A 17,996-nucleotide genomic window follows, 5' to 3' on the forward strand; every position below is an offset into this window, starting at 1 on the left:
AGACCGCTGCAGGGGGGAAAATCTGATTATCTTCTATGTCCAGAAATGTCTGTGTAGATAGAGTACTGTCAGGGAGTTCAGCTGAAAACGGTCTAGACACAGGGCTCTCTTGAACAGTATTTACTGCTCGGGCCTGTTGAGGGTTGAGTCAACAGATTATAGATTTGTGGATTATTAAATACAGCCTGGGACAGGCGATGCTGAACAAGAGTTGGGAATTAACATGAAGAGAGTCAATGCTACACTGATGAAAACTGAGGTGATAGCAGTTCACATGGCTGTTTAGCGAGAGTCCACCAACAGCAGGCCAGCACCTATCAAGTCATGGTTCATATCGGCACTTCCCGAGAAGTGTTTTCAGAAACAGGCAGCTTTATACAATGACTCTGGAGTCCTTCAGTCAGTGTTGCCTGCTTTTCTTATCCCTATCACAAGGTATATGACAAAAGCCCCTTAATGAGGAAGGATTTATTTTGCTTCACAGTTTCAAAAGGTTCAGTACTGTGTCAGGGAAGACACAGTGGTTAGAGCATGTGGCCTGTGGTGATGGGAACCAAAGCTTAGGAGATTGTTTACCTGAGATTTGTTTACGAAGCAGAAGGCTCAAGCTGGCATCAGAGCCAGGTTATAACTCAAAGTCTATCCTCCAAGATACCTGTTTTCTCCAGCTAGGCTCTGGTCCTACATATGCCCCAACTTACCAAACTAGTATTGTTATGGTGTCCCCTTGTATCTAACATAATGTAATCATAAAGTTAATGCAGAAAAGTTTATTGTAATGAGCCACTGCAGAGATGCAGACAGGAATCTGGAGATAAACTCTGACCCTGAGTCAGAATGTTATACAATTTTTAATCAAATATCAACAACGGCTGTAATCATATGTGCCACGTTAGAGTTCCATTGTCTGTCAATCAGGACTGTACTAGGAACATTTCTTCGTGGTACATTTATGCTTGTCTCATTGGTTGGCTTGCTCAACTGCGGGAGAGTGGTTTGCCCAGCATTCATATCTCAACTTGCCAACCAAGATGACACTCATTCAGGTAGGGCTTGGGAAGTGAACCTTTGACACCTGTTCAGAATGCAAGTTTTATTCAAAAGGAAATTGCGGTCTGCAGCTGGAGCTGACCCTGTGCCAGAGCTCTTTGTACCCAGATCCTACCGGGAAACAGCTGGTCTCCCAGGAGTGCTGACACACAGGCTTAGAGGAGGGCCAAGCCACTGTCACAGACAGCAAGAAAAGACCAGCTAACACCAGAGATAACCAGATGGCCAGACAAGTGTAAGGACCTAAGCAACAGAAACCAAGGTCACTTGGCATCCTGAGAACCCAGTTCTCCCACCACAGAAAGCCTAGATACCCAAACACACTGGAAAAGCAAGATTCTGATTTCAAACCACACCGCATAATGAAGGTAGAAGACTTTAAGAAGGATATAAATAATCCCTTTAAAGAAATACAGGACAATACAGGTAAACAGGTAGAAGATTTTAAAGAGGAAATACCAAAATTCCTTAAAGCAAGACAGGAATACACAACCAAACATGTGAAGGAATTGAGCAAAACCACCCAGGATCTAAAAATGGAAATAGAAACAATAAGGAAATCACAAAGGGAGACAACCCTGGAGATAGAAAACCTAGGACAGAGATGGGGAGTTATAGACGTAAACATCACAATAGAAAAAGAGACTTGGGAGAGAAAGGGTTCATTTTAACTAGCAATTCTAGGTTAAAGTCCATCCTTGTTGCAAAGTCTTAGTAGCAAGGGCTTTAGACAGTTGGCCATGTCTCATTCACAGCCAAGAACAGACAAATGGATTTGTGTGGTCAGTTGCGCATTGGCTTGACTGTGCTCAGTGCAACCTCTTGACTAAGTAGTTCAGTAGCCCTTGCCTAGAGAATGTTGCTACCCTCAACGGGACGGATCTTCCTACACAATTAATTTCATTAAAGCACTCCCCTTAAGTCACGCTTCCAGGAAAAACCAATGGACCCAGTCCCTCACTGGCATGCTGTCCTTCTTGGGTGATTCTGTGTTGTGTCAGGTGACAAGGCTGATGGCACATCACAAAGATATTACTTTGCAGGTAAAGGACCCAAAGCCTGGAGAAGTGATGAACGTTAGCCCAAGATGACACAGTGACACAGTAAGCTCTGGATATGGACTCTCTCACTCGGGGTTCCTCAACATTGATTACATAATACTGATTGTGGTAGATTGAATGAGAATGGCTTCTGTAACCTCATGTGTTTCAACACTCACTCACCTATCAGTGGAACTATATGGGAAGGATTTGGAGGTGTGGCCTTGTTGGAGGCAGTATTGCTTCTTACAATGGGCTTTGTAGGTTCCAAAGGACCATACATTTCCCGGTGACCTCCCTCTGCCTTGCAACTGTGGATAAGGTTTTAGCCCTCAGCTACTACTCCAGCACCATCTCTGTCTGCCTTGCTGCTGGGATTCTCTCCACCATGATGGTCCTGGACTCTAATCCTATGGAACTGTATTCCCCAATAACTCTTCCTTCTATAAATTACCTTGGTTGTGTTGTCTCTTCACAGCAACAGAAAAGCGACTGACTCTGATAAAATATCTACCTGCTGATGTCCTGGCCACAACCCTGTCAGTTTATTTATTTGGATGTAAGGAAATGAGGAGTCCATGCATCTTGCATTTTAAACGGGAAGGTGGTTGACATGTGCAGCCTACCACGGGAATGAATCTCTGGTAAACTATTTCCATCTCCTGTCCCATAGCCTTGGACTCCCCCATTTACCATGCTGGAGCTGCTTCTGCCTGAGACCTGGAGGACAATTTCTTAGACCTTCAGAGGGACATGATCATCTGAGACTTCCTAGCACCCTTAATGACACAGCCATACCCACTGGCATCTGCCTTCCTTGAGGGAGACTGCAAGAACTCAGAAACTTATTTTACTGGATGCCATGGCAATTCTTTGCAGTGTCAGCAGAAATACTCCACAAGACACACACGCTAGCAGAAGCCTCACCCAAGTCTTCAGCTCAGAATCTCTCTCAGCCCTAGCTTCAAGCATTGTATTGCAGAGCCTTGACTCAGAAATTCAACAAAATAACCACACACTATGGGATTCTTTGCTATACCCTCCTCTTACTATGGCTCAGAGGTGAAACATTGTAACCAACTATCTAGCTGGAAGAGGCATGGGGGCAGATGGAATTGAAAAGTTCTTCCACCACTGATCATCTTTGAATAGACCCCCCAAACTCCTGGTTCTGTATCCCTCCAATTGCTAAAGCAACTCTAATCCTCCAAGATCCTGACCAGGTTTGTTTACAATCTCACTGTTTTCCAAGCTTTCAATTTGAGTTTTATTTAATTTCCTGTGACGGTATGGACACATGGAGTTCAGGGGATAACCTAAGGTGTCGGCCCATATTCTCCTTCTTCCTTGTTTGAATAAGGTCTCTTTGTTTTTTGCTGCTTCACATAGGCTAGATTCTGGGTCTGCTCCAGTCTCTACCTCACATCTTGCCTTTGAATACCTGGGATTGCAGGAGTGCTACCGAGCCTGAACTTTTACCTGAGTTCTGAGCATGCTGATCCAAGTCCACACGTAAGCGCTCTATTCATTAACCCAATTCCCCATTGCATAATTCATCTGTAGTCATGTAGATCTTTAAAATAAATATTGAAAAATAAAACCTTCCTATCATCTTAAAACTCTTGCCATGTATAGAAAACAGAACAGTCCTACCCTTTCTAACAAGCAAAGCCAAGCTATAGCCCAGTAAACCCAGAGCTGTTGGGAGTTAGAACCCAGGATCCAGTCACAGATCTCTCAATTGCAAGCTGTGCATATGAAATGTGAAATACTTGCAAGCTCTAAACCTTACACTAGAGAGCACATGTCTGGAATAGTTTGTTGTTAAAGAGCCAGCTCACTTTTTAGACCTGATAAGAACAGTTACTGGGTTCTATTCAAGGTTCTAACTATCCTTTTCAAATGCTACTGCTACCACCATCTTTTGGGGTGTGATTTTTTATGGAGTGAGGATGGGATGTGTACACCTGTTACCAGGTAGGCATTTGCCTGTGCACAGATCCCTGTTCTAAACTGTTCATTTGCTATTGTATGAGGCAATCTTTCTTTCCTGAATCCATCAAGGTCTTGGAACAAAGCAACAGAAATGATTGGGTGACTAATGCAAGAAAGTGGATGCAAGCACGGATGGAGATTCAAAATATCAATCAATCAAACAAAGAAACAAACAACAACTGTACTGTGAGGAACAGGGGTAGCCAGAAGGATGAACGTAGAGAAACAGGCAGGAATCATGGGAGCACTGGGTCTGGCCACCATGATTCTGGACTACATGGTCCAGTCTCTTTAGAATGCTGCAGCTGTCACTGTCACCCTGAGCATCCTCATGTCCAATCTCTCTCCCTCTTTTGTTACTATTGGTTGAGCAATCATTCTGTTCCTGTGGATTGGGTGTGAATGGTAGATGGGCAAACTGTGGAGGGTTCTGTCCCATTGGGAATTGCCAGTCTTTCACACACTGAAAATTCACCCTTAAGAAGATTTGGAGGTACAGGGACTGCTGATACAGTTCAGTGGTTAAGAGTCCATACAGCTCTTGCAGAGGCCCTGAGTTCAGTTCTAAGTACCCAAGTGTGGTGGCTTACAATGGCCTGTAACCCCTGCTCCAGGGAACTCCCTTCCTCTGGTCTCTGCAGGAACCTATACTCAGGTTCAGACACCTACATACACGTAATTAAAAATAACTAAATCTCCTTTGTAAAACATATGGAAATAAAATATAAGGGGCATTTTCTAGAAAGACATCTTTTAACTAGTAATCTTTTTCCTGCTGACAAAGTTTCAGAAGCAATGACTTGTCCTCTTCTACCTCAGAAGTCCTTGTACAACCTACAGGTCCAAACCCAGTGATTTCTAAAATCTGCTGTTTCTCCACATTTAAACACCCTGTCAGGTGAGAACAGTAGGTATAAAGTGATTGTTTCTTCTGAGGGTGATTACTGTTTGCAGACCCCTTTCCTTATTTGAGTTTAGTAGATAAAAATAAAAATTCTAGGTGGTGCTGACCTCCTGTGCATAATGGAAGAATAGCATTAACGCAAAACACTTTGTTATGTGTACTGGACACTGGACACCATATATTGATAATTCAATGCAAACCACCACATGCTGCTACATCTAATCTCTACCTTTTAGATTTATAGTGCAATTAAACATGAATACTTGTGCAGGAATTTGCCTGGCTTCTCATCTAAACCTTTGCCCCGTTCCTTCTATCCTTAGAAATGTAAGGTTCTTTAGAATTACCTGTTCTGGCAAGAATTCCCCTTCCAGTTTTCCCCAGCATTTTAACTACTCATTTTGAACACCAGTAGTGTTTTTACAAATAACTATATTTAAAGGTCCAGATACTGAAGTTAGAGTTGGATGTGGAGGCACGGGTCTTTTAACTCCGAACTCAAGAGACATAGGTAGGTGGATCTGTACGAATTTGAGTCTAGCCTGGTCTACATAGTGAGATCCAGGCCAAATAGCTACATAGATAAATCCTGTCTCTAAAGTCAAACAAAATACTGGAGGACAGAGGAACCTTGAGCGAGATCTGCTTTGGCCTTGTGTAGGACCCTCAGACACAGAAATGACACAGGAGACAGGGCCCTGTCAAAGCCCTCCTAGTCTGTTCTAGATAAGCTTTCCAATTGCCTTGTTTTCTAATATGAAATTTCTTTTAACCTTGTAGTCTTAATTCAAATCTCACAAATCTCCTCTGTACAGAGTCCTGTCATGGTCCGGGCACCACTTTTGTGTTCTTACTACACATCCCTCTCGTTGATATTATCTTTTGTTTGTGTCTTGTATGTAACCAACTCCCATGCCATCCCCATGCCAGGGTAAGATCTTTGCTCTTTGTTGACCTTGTGCTTGTACGCCTGTGACTTTTGCTCACAGCTGCCTCACTGGTCTCTCAGAAGCCCCTACTAAGGACCAGGGAAGTCAGGTGACTTTCTCCAAGCTGGCTTCCTAAAATGCTGAACTGCATTATTCCCACTCCTGAGAGGCATCTCACCCCTCTGGGGATGGAGAAAAACCATTCATTTGGCCACTCCCGCACAAGGAGACCAAAACATATACACTGTAGCAACTTTCCCTGCTTGGCTGCAGAGGGAATGCCTACAGGGTGAGAAAGGAGGGGCTGGAGGGGCGGGCCTGGGTTCAGGGCCCTTGTCGCCCCAGCCAATGGGCTTTCCAGCATAAGGAGACCTGGCTGCCCAGTGGAGGTGCTCTCATACTGTGCAGGGCAGAGACAAAGCTCTGAGGCTGCAGCACTTCCACTGATCCTGTATTTGGCTTTGCCAATCCGAGGTACATGCGGGCCACCGTAGCTGGCATGGTCCGTAAGCCACAGCAAAGTCGACTAGGTGGGTTTTCTGGCCATACAGAGCACCGACCTCGAATTCGAGCTGCAGGCGGGCCCTCACTTGGTGCCAAATCCCTATAAGCTCATTCTTTTGTTAGAAGAATGTTGATAGTGCATGTTGGCAGGATGCAGGTTCTCCCTGGGCCCGGAATGCCATACTCAGGTCCCAGGCTGATGCTGCCTGGCTCTAGTTCTATTCCCTGCAGAGCTCCGGAGCCCCAGGGCTCACAAAGCTATGACTTCTGAGGTTTTTAACCCAGCATCCAGAACTGTCCCCAGGAAAACCTTCCTCTGGAAAACTGAGACCACAGCAGGTGTTGGTGATCTGCACTGGATCCCTGCACCTGCTGTGTGCTGGTCCCTCGGGACCTGTTGCCTTGGGTCTGGGGCTCAGATCTGTTACGCAGTCTTCTATGTCCAGCTATCCGGAAGCAAAGGAAGAAACCTTGGAGCGTTTTCCTGGCCAGACTAGGAACACAGACTAACACCGATAGAGAGACCTGGTTATTTACTTTAGATTTCCTTGGGTATAGGCCAGACAATATGCTCATCTGTAGGGGCCTAAAAGGAATCCCAGGAGATCCTGAGGCCTAAGAGGAATGACAGAATAAGAGGGATTGCACTGAGGTGTTGTGCAAACTGCAAAAGGTGGGTGGGTCCTGATGTAGCCTGAAAGACTGGGAAGTCTCTATTCAATACAGAGATGCAGTGACTGGAGAGTTTCCAGCCTGAAAACTGTGGAGGCAGAGGCATCAGGGACAGAAGAATTCCAGGTAGACTTTTTATATGCAGATGAAAGAATTGAAGAAGCCAGAATCCCAGCTAATCCAAGAGCAAATTACCAAGTAGAACCAGGACTTGCAGTAAGGACATATAGTGCAAGGGGGAGGGGCTAGCCAAAATATGCACAGGTCTAGAGCTCAATGCAACCTTACAAGTTTAATCCTAAGAAGAAGGAAGCTGGGAAAGAATTCCAGTTGGTCTCATGGCCATTCTGCTGGTTCTCTTGATAGTGATGGAGGCTGGTATCTACAAGCTAGGAAGTTGTAAAAAGTTGGTTTTAGGGCAACTTTGCTGCAAAGACTCTGGCCCCTTAAGGCTGACTGTCTGGCCAGAGCCCAGTAACCCTGGCTTCTGGGCATGGATTCAGGCAGGGAGATGCTGCCGGGTGATGCTTGCTTCTAGACTTTCCTGTCATTGTATTGGAAACTGTGACCTCTATCTTGTCATCACGGAAAGCCCTTGTGGAGTTTCATAGAGCAGCTGTGCTCACTTTCTGAGGCCCGGTCCCTGTGAGAACTTCTGCCTTACCTGGGCTTATCGTTCTGTCTCCCAGGGCCCGGTGGGTACTGTTGGGGTTGCCATAAAGAGACTGGTATAGCAGCAATATAGAGGCTCATGGGACGTTAGAGCAGAAATCACTTCATCTGTTTGCCTTAAAGACATTATTGGCCTTGTGAGATCTCTCTCTCTCTCTCTCTCTCTCTCTCTCTCTCTCTCTCTCTCTCTCCAACGTTCTCTCTCTGTGTATGTTGTTTTTTTATTAAGAGATTACTGTACCTAATTGTCACAAGCAAGATTCCTCAGCTAAAATGTCAGAGACACTGACCTAATTAATTTTAAATTGTTAATTTTCCTCAACCTAGAATTACCAAGGAATAACATCACAATGAGGGATTGGTTGTCTAGATCAGATTATCGTGTCAGTAAATCTGTCAGACATTGCATTTCTTTATAAGTTGATTCAGGGGAAGACCTAGCTCATGGTTACCAGTGCTCTTCTCTGGAGTCCTGGGTGGTGTAAGTATGGAAGAAGTGAGCTGGACAGTAGGCGTGGGATTATTCTTTCTCTGCCTTGTTCCCTCAAGTTCCTGCCACCTTGACATACCCGTAAACTATGAACTATAGCCTGAACTTGTGAACTTAAATGAACCCTTTCTTACCTAAGTTGCTTTGTGTTATTTTATCACAGCAGCTGAAATGAACACAGAAGTGGTGCTAAGGTTTCTGTGTAGAAGGGTCCTTGAGAACATGCTTTACTGTTCAAGTGAGTACAGAGTGCTGGCAGTAGGACCAGGCACAGGTTGATGCCAGTCCATGATGCAGAGGAAAAGAGGATTCACGCCATCTACTGAGGGTTTTGAAAGCCACAGTGACCAGCCAGGAAGTAGAGAATGCTCCCAAAGAGTGGTGCAACTTAAGCTTTCCCTCAACCAAACAGTTTCTAAGTCAGGACGCAACTATGGGCTATGCCCACTCAGTACTCCTGCCTGCTGGGCTTTAGGATGTAACATGCATCTGGTTCTTGTCGGGAGGACACGGATGCTTTTCCACAGCATGGATTCTCTGTGTCACTAGACGGCTTTGGGAAGAAAATTAGGATTGAGAAAGACTCTTTGGGCTTTCAAGCTCTTTATGCCTCTGAAAATAAATGTTGGGCTTGAGTGCTTTCTAATGTGAGACACCATTATTAATAACTCGAACGACTGGAGAGCCCTATCCAGTGCTTTCTAGGTGCCTCTACCCTCGCCTAGTTGGCCCACAATATGCAGAGTTATTCTCAAGTTTTATCGAAGAAAGCACTTTCATTATCAATTTTTTGTCATCTCAGTGATTCTCAAGCCTAATCGAGTCTGTTCTATGACAGGAGCGACAACATCAGTCACAGCGTCTTATACTTCAAGAGATGCTCTTACTGATTAGTCACTCGTTAACACAACCACTGACTAATCCACTCAGTCTGTTTGGAAGGCTGTCCCAGGCAGGGAGATACAGGTCTACCTGCTAAGAAAATATAAAAGAAAATACTTTAAAAAGAAAATATCAAAGTATGGACCTTTGATTTATATGGCGTATAGGAGAGGAAAAGGGGTTTTGCCCCTGTGTGATTCTTGTGTCTTGCAGTTCAGTGCAGACTCCGTGAAAAGACAATCCTGAGGCATATGGAAACCTTCCTTTCCTTTCCTTTCCCTCTCCTTTACAGAACTTTTAATTTTCATTCTCTTCTGTTTGTTGATTTTCCTCATTACAGCACAGGCTCCAGACATTCGAAAGCTGTTTCTCCCTGAGGCCTATAGAGTTAAGCACCTTCATTACATGTATGTGTGGATGGCTATGGTATGAAGAGTGAACCAGAGATTCATCCATGCTAGCCACAGCACCTACCCCAAGCTCTACCCCTATCCTGGCACATATATCTTGAAGAATGAAATGAACGGTGGACGTTTTTCACAGGATTATGAGAGGAGTGACCTCTCTGTCTCCATCTCCCCTCCCCATCCCCCTTCACACGACCCTCCGTCCCTCCATTCCTCTCCCCCCTTAACTCTCTCACACTGTGTGTGTGTGTGTGTGTGTGTGTGTGTGTGTGTGTGTGTGTGTGATGTTTAAATTGATACATGATACTGAGCAAAGCCAAGATCAGGAAACAGAAGGAATAGCTTTTCTGTGGACCATGAGGCAGAGGAACACATCTCACTGTAGCGGGAGCATCACTCAAGGCTTACTTCAAGCCAGTGGAGATGCACTTGAAGTTCCTTGGCTTTGGACGCATATTGAGTGCAGATTTTACTCAAAGTGCAGTGAAGCTAGAGAAACGTTTCCACCCAAGTAATGGTCTGATATAATATCATGTTATGGGTTTCTTGATTGTTTTGCATTGTTTCTAGGAGACAAGCTCTGTAAAGAAAGGCCAAGTTACTAGAGAAAGATGAATGGATTGACGAGCTTTAGTTTTCTAAGTATCACAGTAGCTACATCGAGAGAAAATAATGAAGTGTACACATCAGCTAGAAGTTAGGCGGTTAGTGAGATAGGAGTGTCTGTGCAAGCAGAGAGAAGAACGGAAGCATTTGAACTATATTTGGAGAGAGAATACATAAGATTTGATTCTATACATGATTGGAGGTATATAGAAGAGAAAGGTCAGAAGTGACTGTTAGACTTATCGTTTAGGGTTGGATGGATGGAAGATTTCTGTCACAGGGGGAATGGATGAATGACATGTGTCACATGGACACAGTGACCTGTGAGAAAGTAATTAAAGAAATTATAATACATGCTACAGTGTAAATGGTCCCTGTAAGCATTACAAAGTCTGCATAAGCATAAGAGAAGGCAGACATAGGACTGGGGAGAGAGCTGAGTGAGTACAGTGCTGTTGCTCCAGCATGAAGAGCTGAGGTCTGATCTTCTTCTCCCATGTAAATGGTGAGGGTGGTGGCCTGCACCTGTCACCACACATTAGCAGGTAGAGACCATGTGATTGGTGGTGAGGCAGCCAATCAGAAGCAGTGAACGCCAGGCTCAGGGAAAGAGTCTATCTCAAAAGAAGGGAGAAAGCCATCCCACCTTCAGTCTGTGGACTCTGAGCATTCAGTCCTGAGTGTGCAGATACATGCTTGCACACACACACACAGACCGTGGGCATAAGAAGCCAGATGCTGCACAGTTCCACCTGATCATATGTGTGAATCCACAGACAAAAGAAGGAAAACAGCGTTTGTCACAGGCTAAGGATACGCAGGAGGGGTGAATGGTTTCCTTCGTAGCAACGATGAGGCCTTAGAACTCGATAGAGGTGGGTGTTGTTTCCAGTATGAAGGTGCTAAGTGCCACTCGACCATGATCTTTAAAGTGCTTACTTTTGTACAATGTAAGGTCAATTCTTTAAAGATTAGAAGGATAGTGTGAGTGTTTTGGCAGTGGGGAGACTGGGGAAAGCAGGCTGTGTGGGGCTGAACTACTCCAATGCAGCATAGATCCATGAGGAGCGTGCATTTGATGTGGGTCTGTCGTCGAGCATATAAGCCTACGCTGAGATATAGGAAACAGTTGTCAGCTCTGAGATGTCAATCATGAAACAGGTGAACTCTTGTGACAAAAGATATGGAGGAAAACATAGGATGCTGGACCATTATAAAGTGGTACTCATAGCTACCCTATAAAGAAGAAACTGTGGTCCTTTTCAGACAGTGAAACCAAGAATAAACCTCCTACCTCAATCAATATGACCAAGATCAGACAGTTAATTTATGTGTGCCCAGGCTTCCAGCCTTCTGCCTTTCTCATGCCAGCATGATGATGCCATTTAAAACTTCATCACTGCCTCTCCCTCTGGCCCCATTCTTCCTGTCAGCCACGACTAAGTATTCACACATGGCAGGCACTGTTCTGGGCATATGTGGTTGGAAAGTGTAGACACAACTTTAGTCTCACCAAGGTGATCCAGTAAACAAGTAAGCATATCCCCCAGATACACCCTTGAGAATCACAGAGCAAAGACACCTCTCCAGGTTTATAGGTAGGAGGGAGATTTCCAGAGAACACGATAGTGAGGCTGAGGTTTGCAGTAGAAGCCGATGGAATGAACATGAGAGAGACAAGGATTTCTAGATCATCTGGCTGCCTCTGAGTATACCTGTGTGAGAATTCACTTTCCTGTCCTCTGTTCTCAGACTCTCGCATTCCTAGCTCATTACCTATACCAATATTTTCTGAATTCTTGCAGACCATGCAAAATGCAAATGAAATGGCCTGAACTTCATCAACTTGAACTTCATTCTGGATACAGAGTTTAAGGTCCATAGTCACTACAGTCAGAGGCAGGTGGATCTCTGTGGGTTCTAGGCCATCCTGATCTACATAACAAGTTCTGGTGAATCCTGACTTTTAAGAAGTTCAGAACTTCACATGCTATTAATCGAAGGTACATCAGTCTGGCCTTCAAAGTGAGCCCCAGCCCTTGAGCAAATTACTTTGGTTCTCTTTTTGTCCGATGAAAATGACTGACCCCAGAACCTCCTTCAGGTTAGGCTGGTACTCTACCACGGAGCCCATCTGTGGCACTCTCTTTACTTCTTAATTTGAGACAAGATCTCACTCTGTTCTTAAGGCTGGTCTTCAGCTTACTCTGTAGATCAAGCTAACCTTGAACAAGCCATCCTCCTTCCTCGGACTCCTGAGTAGCTGGAATGGCAGACCCGTGCCAGGAGGCCTGGCTAAATGTTTTTGTGAAAGAGGAGCCATAATGTCCTCTGTTCAGAGTAGGACATGAATGAGAAGAGGCACTAAGTGTTGAGTGTAGTATATAAGCTCAGAAAAAGAAATGTCACTGCCCTTGGCAAGGAAGGATTCTGAGTGCACTGGGTTCCCTGTTTTTTATACTGTTAAAATCGTTACCTACATACACACTAAAGGTTGTAGTGTGGGTAATTTGAAGTGTATGACTATAAACTACATGTTTAGGATGCGCTTCAGAGAAAACATTTTTTAAAAAAAGAACAGATTAAGAAAGCTTTGGTATAAACCAGTTTTTTGGTTGAAACATAGGAAAGAGTTAAACATCTAGAAATAGGTTTTTGCCTTTTAGGAATTACTAGCCAATCAGGGAGCTCAGTGGTGATGTAATGCCTGAGGCGGGCACTGCATTGGTTAAGTGTATTGTTTCTCGGGCTTCATTGAGAAGGAGAGCTGGAACAGAGGGGTTAATCATTATCATATTCTCTCTCTCTCTCTCTCTCTCTCTCTCTCTCTCTCTCTCTCTCCCTCCCTCCCTCCCTCCCTCCCTCCCTCCCTCCCTCCCTCCCTTTCTCCTCTGTGAGGAAATAGCAGAGCTCATCACACTGTTGGCACTTGCTTTCCTATAAAAGCTATACTTGCCTCCTGCCTCCCTCCCAAGCACAGCACATGTTCCAGTAGTACTACAGAGGAGGACCTAGGAGGGGGCTGGGAAGAGTGGGAGGAGGAGCAAGAGGAGGAGTTGTTCTTTAGTTAAAAGAGCCCCTTTGCTGGGCTGTGGCCTCTCCATGCCACCTGGGATGGGAACTGCTCTACACACACCCCATGAATTATTTAACAGCCACCTGCTTCTGAGCATTGTTCAACCTGGAGGGATCCTAGAACTAGGAGGTGAGCCCAAGGATCTGGAGGAGGGAGTGGGTCTGGGAGGTGAAGGGAAAGTCTCTGGGTGGAGGGAAGCAACAGCCCTAGACTGGGACAAGCTCTGGCCAGTGGCTGCCACTGGCCTGTAGTGTGATCTCAGGAAGGCAGGTCTCCCTTTCTGAGTCTGTGTGCTAAAGTGCACATGGTTCTGTCAGGTGCTGGCAGGCACTGTGCTCAGGAGGAACTGGGAACAGACTTGTCCTTGGTGTAGCTTTCTGTCAAATGCTCCCTAAATATAAAGGCTTGGCTTTGGGAATCAAGCCAGGCTGGGAGCTGATGTGCTAAGGATCCAGTTATAAAGCAGCCCCTTCCTTGTATTGTCTGTGCTCCCTCCTTAGTGTTCCACCCCAGCAGACTGTGGAGTAAAATTTCTCCAGAAATCACTGAATGCTCTCAGAGAGATTCTCTTGTTTGCCATGAACCCTCAGGTCGCTGGCCCCTGAGTTACTGATGTGCCTGAATGAATCTGTAGCAGTCTCCAGCTGTCTTTGGTGGGTTGTCAGGGGATGGGGAATGCCTCAGTTCCTTTTGTACTGTAGATGGCACCACTGTGATGCTTTTCTTGTCTGTGTGTGGTGGGCTGTAGGCTGTTCGATTGTTGGCAAAGCCAGAGACCCCTCCCTACCGATCCCAAAGGGGTTCTAGTGCACATGTGTCTTCTTCAGTGCGTAAACTAAAAAGAGCAGAGGTGGGCATACATGAGGGGAGCATCTGGGAACTGCTGCTTGCTCAAAACTTTGACTTTCACCTCATCAGAACTTCAAGACTTTCTCCTATCTCATACTTTCATCTCAGACACACACTATGACACGATCTCCCTGGTACAAACCCCCCCGAATCCTAAGCAGGGGGAAAAGTTCAGCTACTGCTTAGATTTTGGTAAAATAGACGTTCCACATGTCTGTAAGGTGAGTGGGACCTACAAAGGGTCCTGTCTGTGTCTTGTGTAGCCCTTGGTGTCTGTCACCCTGCTTCTAGACCAGGCTTTGTTGATGAAGTACTTGCATATCTGTGAGCTAAGTCACCAGTTTTTTTTTTTCTAAGCCTCAGTCCTTTGGTTTTCCCATCATAGAGGTTGAAAGGGAGGAATGGATTTTCAGAGACTTTCCAGTTCCAGGTGATTGTGCCTTAGAGGGGAATGAGCTTTAGAATGAGTGGGTGGGTTCAGTTTGATGGGTAAACAATGTTTAAATAAAGGGGCGTATCACCTGTGTTCCCTGGGTCACAGGGGCTTCACAGTAGTTAATCACTGTGTGTGTGTGTGTGTGTGTGTGTGTGTGTGTGTGTGTGTGTCTGTGTGTCTGTGAATGAACACACTGGAATGAACAGACAATGTCCACTGCAGAGATGTAGAGACTGCAGAGTTTCCAGCCTGAAAACTGTGGAGGCAGAGGCATCAGGGACAGAAGAATTCCAGGTAGACTTTTTATATACAGATGAAAGAATTGAAGAATCCAGAATCTAGGAAGCAACGAAGCAGCAAATTACCAAGTAGAACCAGGACTTGCAGTAAGGACATAAAGTATAAGGTGGAGGGGCTAGCCAAAATGTGCATTGGTCTAGAGCTCCATGAAGTCTAGAATGTTTATGTTATGTGATTCAGTATTTGTTCCTAGTTGGTAAACCTGTTTCAGAAGGATAAGGCACTGCTTCTTGGGGAAGAGCGTGTTCCTAAGGTTGGTTTTATAGTTTTCAAAAGCCCAAGTGATTCCCAATCTGTCTCCACTTGTCCTAGAGACTCTCAGCTGTTCCTCTCACTCTGCCTTTGCTGTACCACAGTGGATTTGTTCTGTAAGCATGAGTCTGAATTATACGTTATGTTTTATAAATTTGTTGCCTTGGTCATGAAGTCTTATTGGAGCAAAAGAAAGGAAGATGCAGAACTTAGAATCTCTTATCCTACGATGAAGGAGGCTGGGAAATAATTCCAGTTGGTCCAACAGCCACTCTGCTGGTCCTGTGGACAGTGATGGAGGCTGGTATCTACAAGCTAGGAATATGTAAACAGCTACATTTTGGGCAACTTGAGTAGCAGGACTCTGGCCAGTTAAGGCTGACTATCTGGCCAGGGCCCTGTAACCCTGGCTTCTGGGCATGAATTCAGGCAGGGAGATGCTGCCATGTGATGCTTGCTTCTAATCTTTCCTCTCACTGTACTGGAAGCTGTGACCTCTATCTTGTCACTGGGGAGAGCCTTTAGGGAGTTGCCTAGAGCACCTCTGCTCACTTTCTATGCCAGGTCCCTGTGAGAACTTCTGCCTTACCTGGGCTTATCCTTCTTTCTCTCAGGACCCAGTGGATACTGTTGGGGTTGTCATTGTAGTACATCTACCCAATGGAGTACTATTCAGCTATCAAAAACAATGACTTCATGAAATTCATAGGACAATGGAATGAACTAGAAAATATCATCCTGAGTGAGGTAACTCAGACACAGAAAAACACACTTGGTAGGTAATCACTGATAAGTGGATATTAGCCAAGAAGCTCGAATTACACAAGATGCAATCCACAGACCACAGGAAGCTCAAGAACAAGGATGACCAAAATGCAGATGCTCCCACTCCTTCTTAAAAGGGGGAAAATATCCATAGGAAGGGATATGGAAGCAAAGTTTAGAGCAGCGACTCAAGGAATGGCCATTCAGAGCATGGCCCACATGCGGCCCATATGTAGACAGTCACCAAAAGTAGGTAAGATTGATGAAGCTAAAAAATGCATGCAGAAAGGGACCGGATATAGATCTCTCCTGAGAGATACATCCAGAGCATGTCCAATACAGAGGTCAATGCTAGCAGCAAACCACCGAAGTGAGAATTCCCTTGGGGGAATTAGAGGAAGGATTGAAAGAGCTGAAGGAGCTTGCAACCCCATAAGAACAACAATCCCAACCAACCAGAGCTTCCAGGGACTAAACCACTACCAAAAGACTATACATGGACTGACCCAAGGCTCCAACTGCATAGGTAGCAGAGAATAGCCTAGTAAGAGACATCTACCAGGAGGCTTAGCCAAATCTTTTTGACAAAGGTGTGTCATAATATCCTCTCTACAGAGTAGGACATGAATGAGAAGAGGCATTAAGTGTTGATTGTACTGTATAAGCTCAGAAAAGAAATGCCACTGCCCTTGGCATGGAAGGTTTCTGAGTACACTGGGTTCCCTATTTATACTGACAATATGGATACCCCTAGAGCCACTAAAGGTTGTGTACAGATAAGCTGAAATGTATCACTATAAACAACATGTTTTTAGGATGCTCTTTTGGAGAATTAAATTGAAAAAATAAAACAAGTTGAGGAAACAGTGGTATAAACCAAATCCTCTTTGGTTTGATACATAGGAAAGAGTTAAGCATTTAAAAACTGGACTTTGCATTTTAGCAATTATTAGACAATGAGGAAGCTCCCTGGTGAATGTAATGCCTGGGGCACTGAGAAGCAGAACTGGAAGAGAAGGGTTAATCATCAACATTCTTTCTCCTTCCTCCTCCTCCTCCTCCTCCTCTTCTTCCTCCTGTCACCCTCTCTCTGTCTCTCTCTCCCCCCCACCCCCTGCATCCTGTTCTCTCTCCTTTCTCAATCAGTCCTGCTCTCCTCTCCTCTTCTTTGTCTGAAGAAATAGCAGAGCTCATCACACTGTTGGCACTTGCTTTCCTATAAAAGCCATACTTGCCTCCTGCCTCCCTCCCAAGCACAGCACATGTTCCAGTAGTACTACAGAGGAGGACCTAGGAGGGGGCTGGGAAGAGTGGGAGGAGGAGCAAGAGGAGGAGTTGTTCTTTAGATGAAAGAGCCCCTTTGCTGGGCTGTGGCCTCTCCATGCCACCTGGGATGGGAACTGCTCTACACACACCCCATGAATTATTTAACAGCCACCTGCTTCTGAGCATTGTTCAACCTGGAGGGATCCTAGAACTAGGAGGTGAGCCCAAGGATCTGGAGGAGGGAGTGGGTCTGGGAGGTGAAGGGAAAGTCTCTGGGTGGAGGGAAGCAACAGCCCTAGACTGGGACAAGCTCTGGCCAGTGGCTGCCACTGGCCTGTAGTGTGATCTCAGGAAGGCAGGTCTCCCTTTCTGAGTCTGTGTGCTAAAGTGCACATGGTTCTGTCAGGTGCTGGCAGGCACTGTGCTCAGGAGGAACTGGGAACAGACTTGTCCTTGGTGTAGCTTTCTGTCAAATGCTCCCTAAACATAAAGGCTTGCCTTTGGGAATCCAACCAGGATGGGATCTAATGTGTATAAAGCTGGCCCTTCCTTGTATTGTCTGTGCTCCCTGCTTAGTGCTCTATCCCAGCAGATGATGGAGTAAAATTTCGCCAGGAATCTCTGAATGCTCTTATCTCTTTGCCATGAAACTGCACTGGTCTCCTGCACTGTCCCCTGTGTCCCCAGTGCTGCTCTTGCTGCACAGCTCTCTGAGGCTCCTACACTGGCCTCCTGCACAGCCCCCTACAGGCCACAGCACTGCCCAACCCTATTCTAAGACATCCAGCTGCTGAGCTGTGGGTCAGAGTCACCCTTGTTCTGCACAACTCCTAGACCCCCAGGCTTGCTGTTGGACTGTAACAGCTACCTGAGCAGCTCACTGAGGTTGGGCATCCTCAGT

The 17,996-nt window shown here is 45.4% G+C and overlaps 1 long non-coding RNA gene across 1 annotated transcript in view; it reads left to right on the top strand.

Annotated features, from left to right (window-relative positions):
- Positions 1 to 13,040: 13,040 nt before the first annotated feature.
- LOC134479840 (uncharacterized) overlaps positions 13,041 to 17,996 on the top strand; it is a 61,901-nt gene continuing 56,945 nt past the window's right edge. Inside the window, exon 1 of the long non-coding RNA XR_010053636.1 lies at positions 13,041 to 17,313. This is a non-coding gene — a long non-coding RNA (uncharacterized LOC134479840). The remainder of the gene's footprint in view (positions 17,314 to 17,996) is intronic.

Source organism: Rattus norvegicus, chromosome 7 (assembly GCF_036323735.1).
Source record: "Rattus norvegicus strain BN/NHsdMcwi chromosome 7, GRCr8, whole genome shotgun sequence".
NCBI classification, from domain to species: Eukaryota; Metazoa; Chordata; class Mammalia; order Rodentia; family Muridae; genus Rattus; species Rattus norvegicus.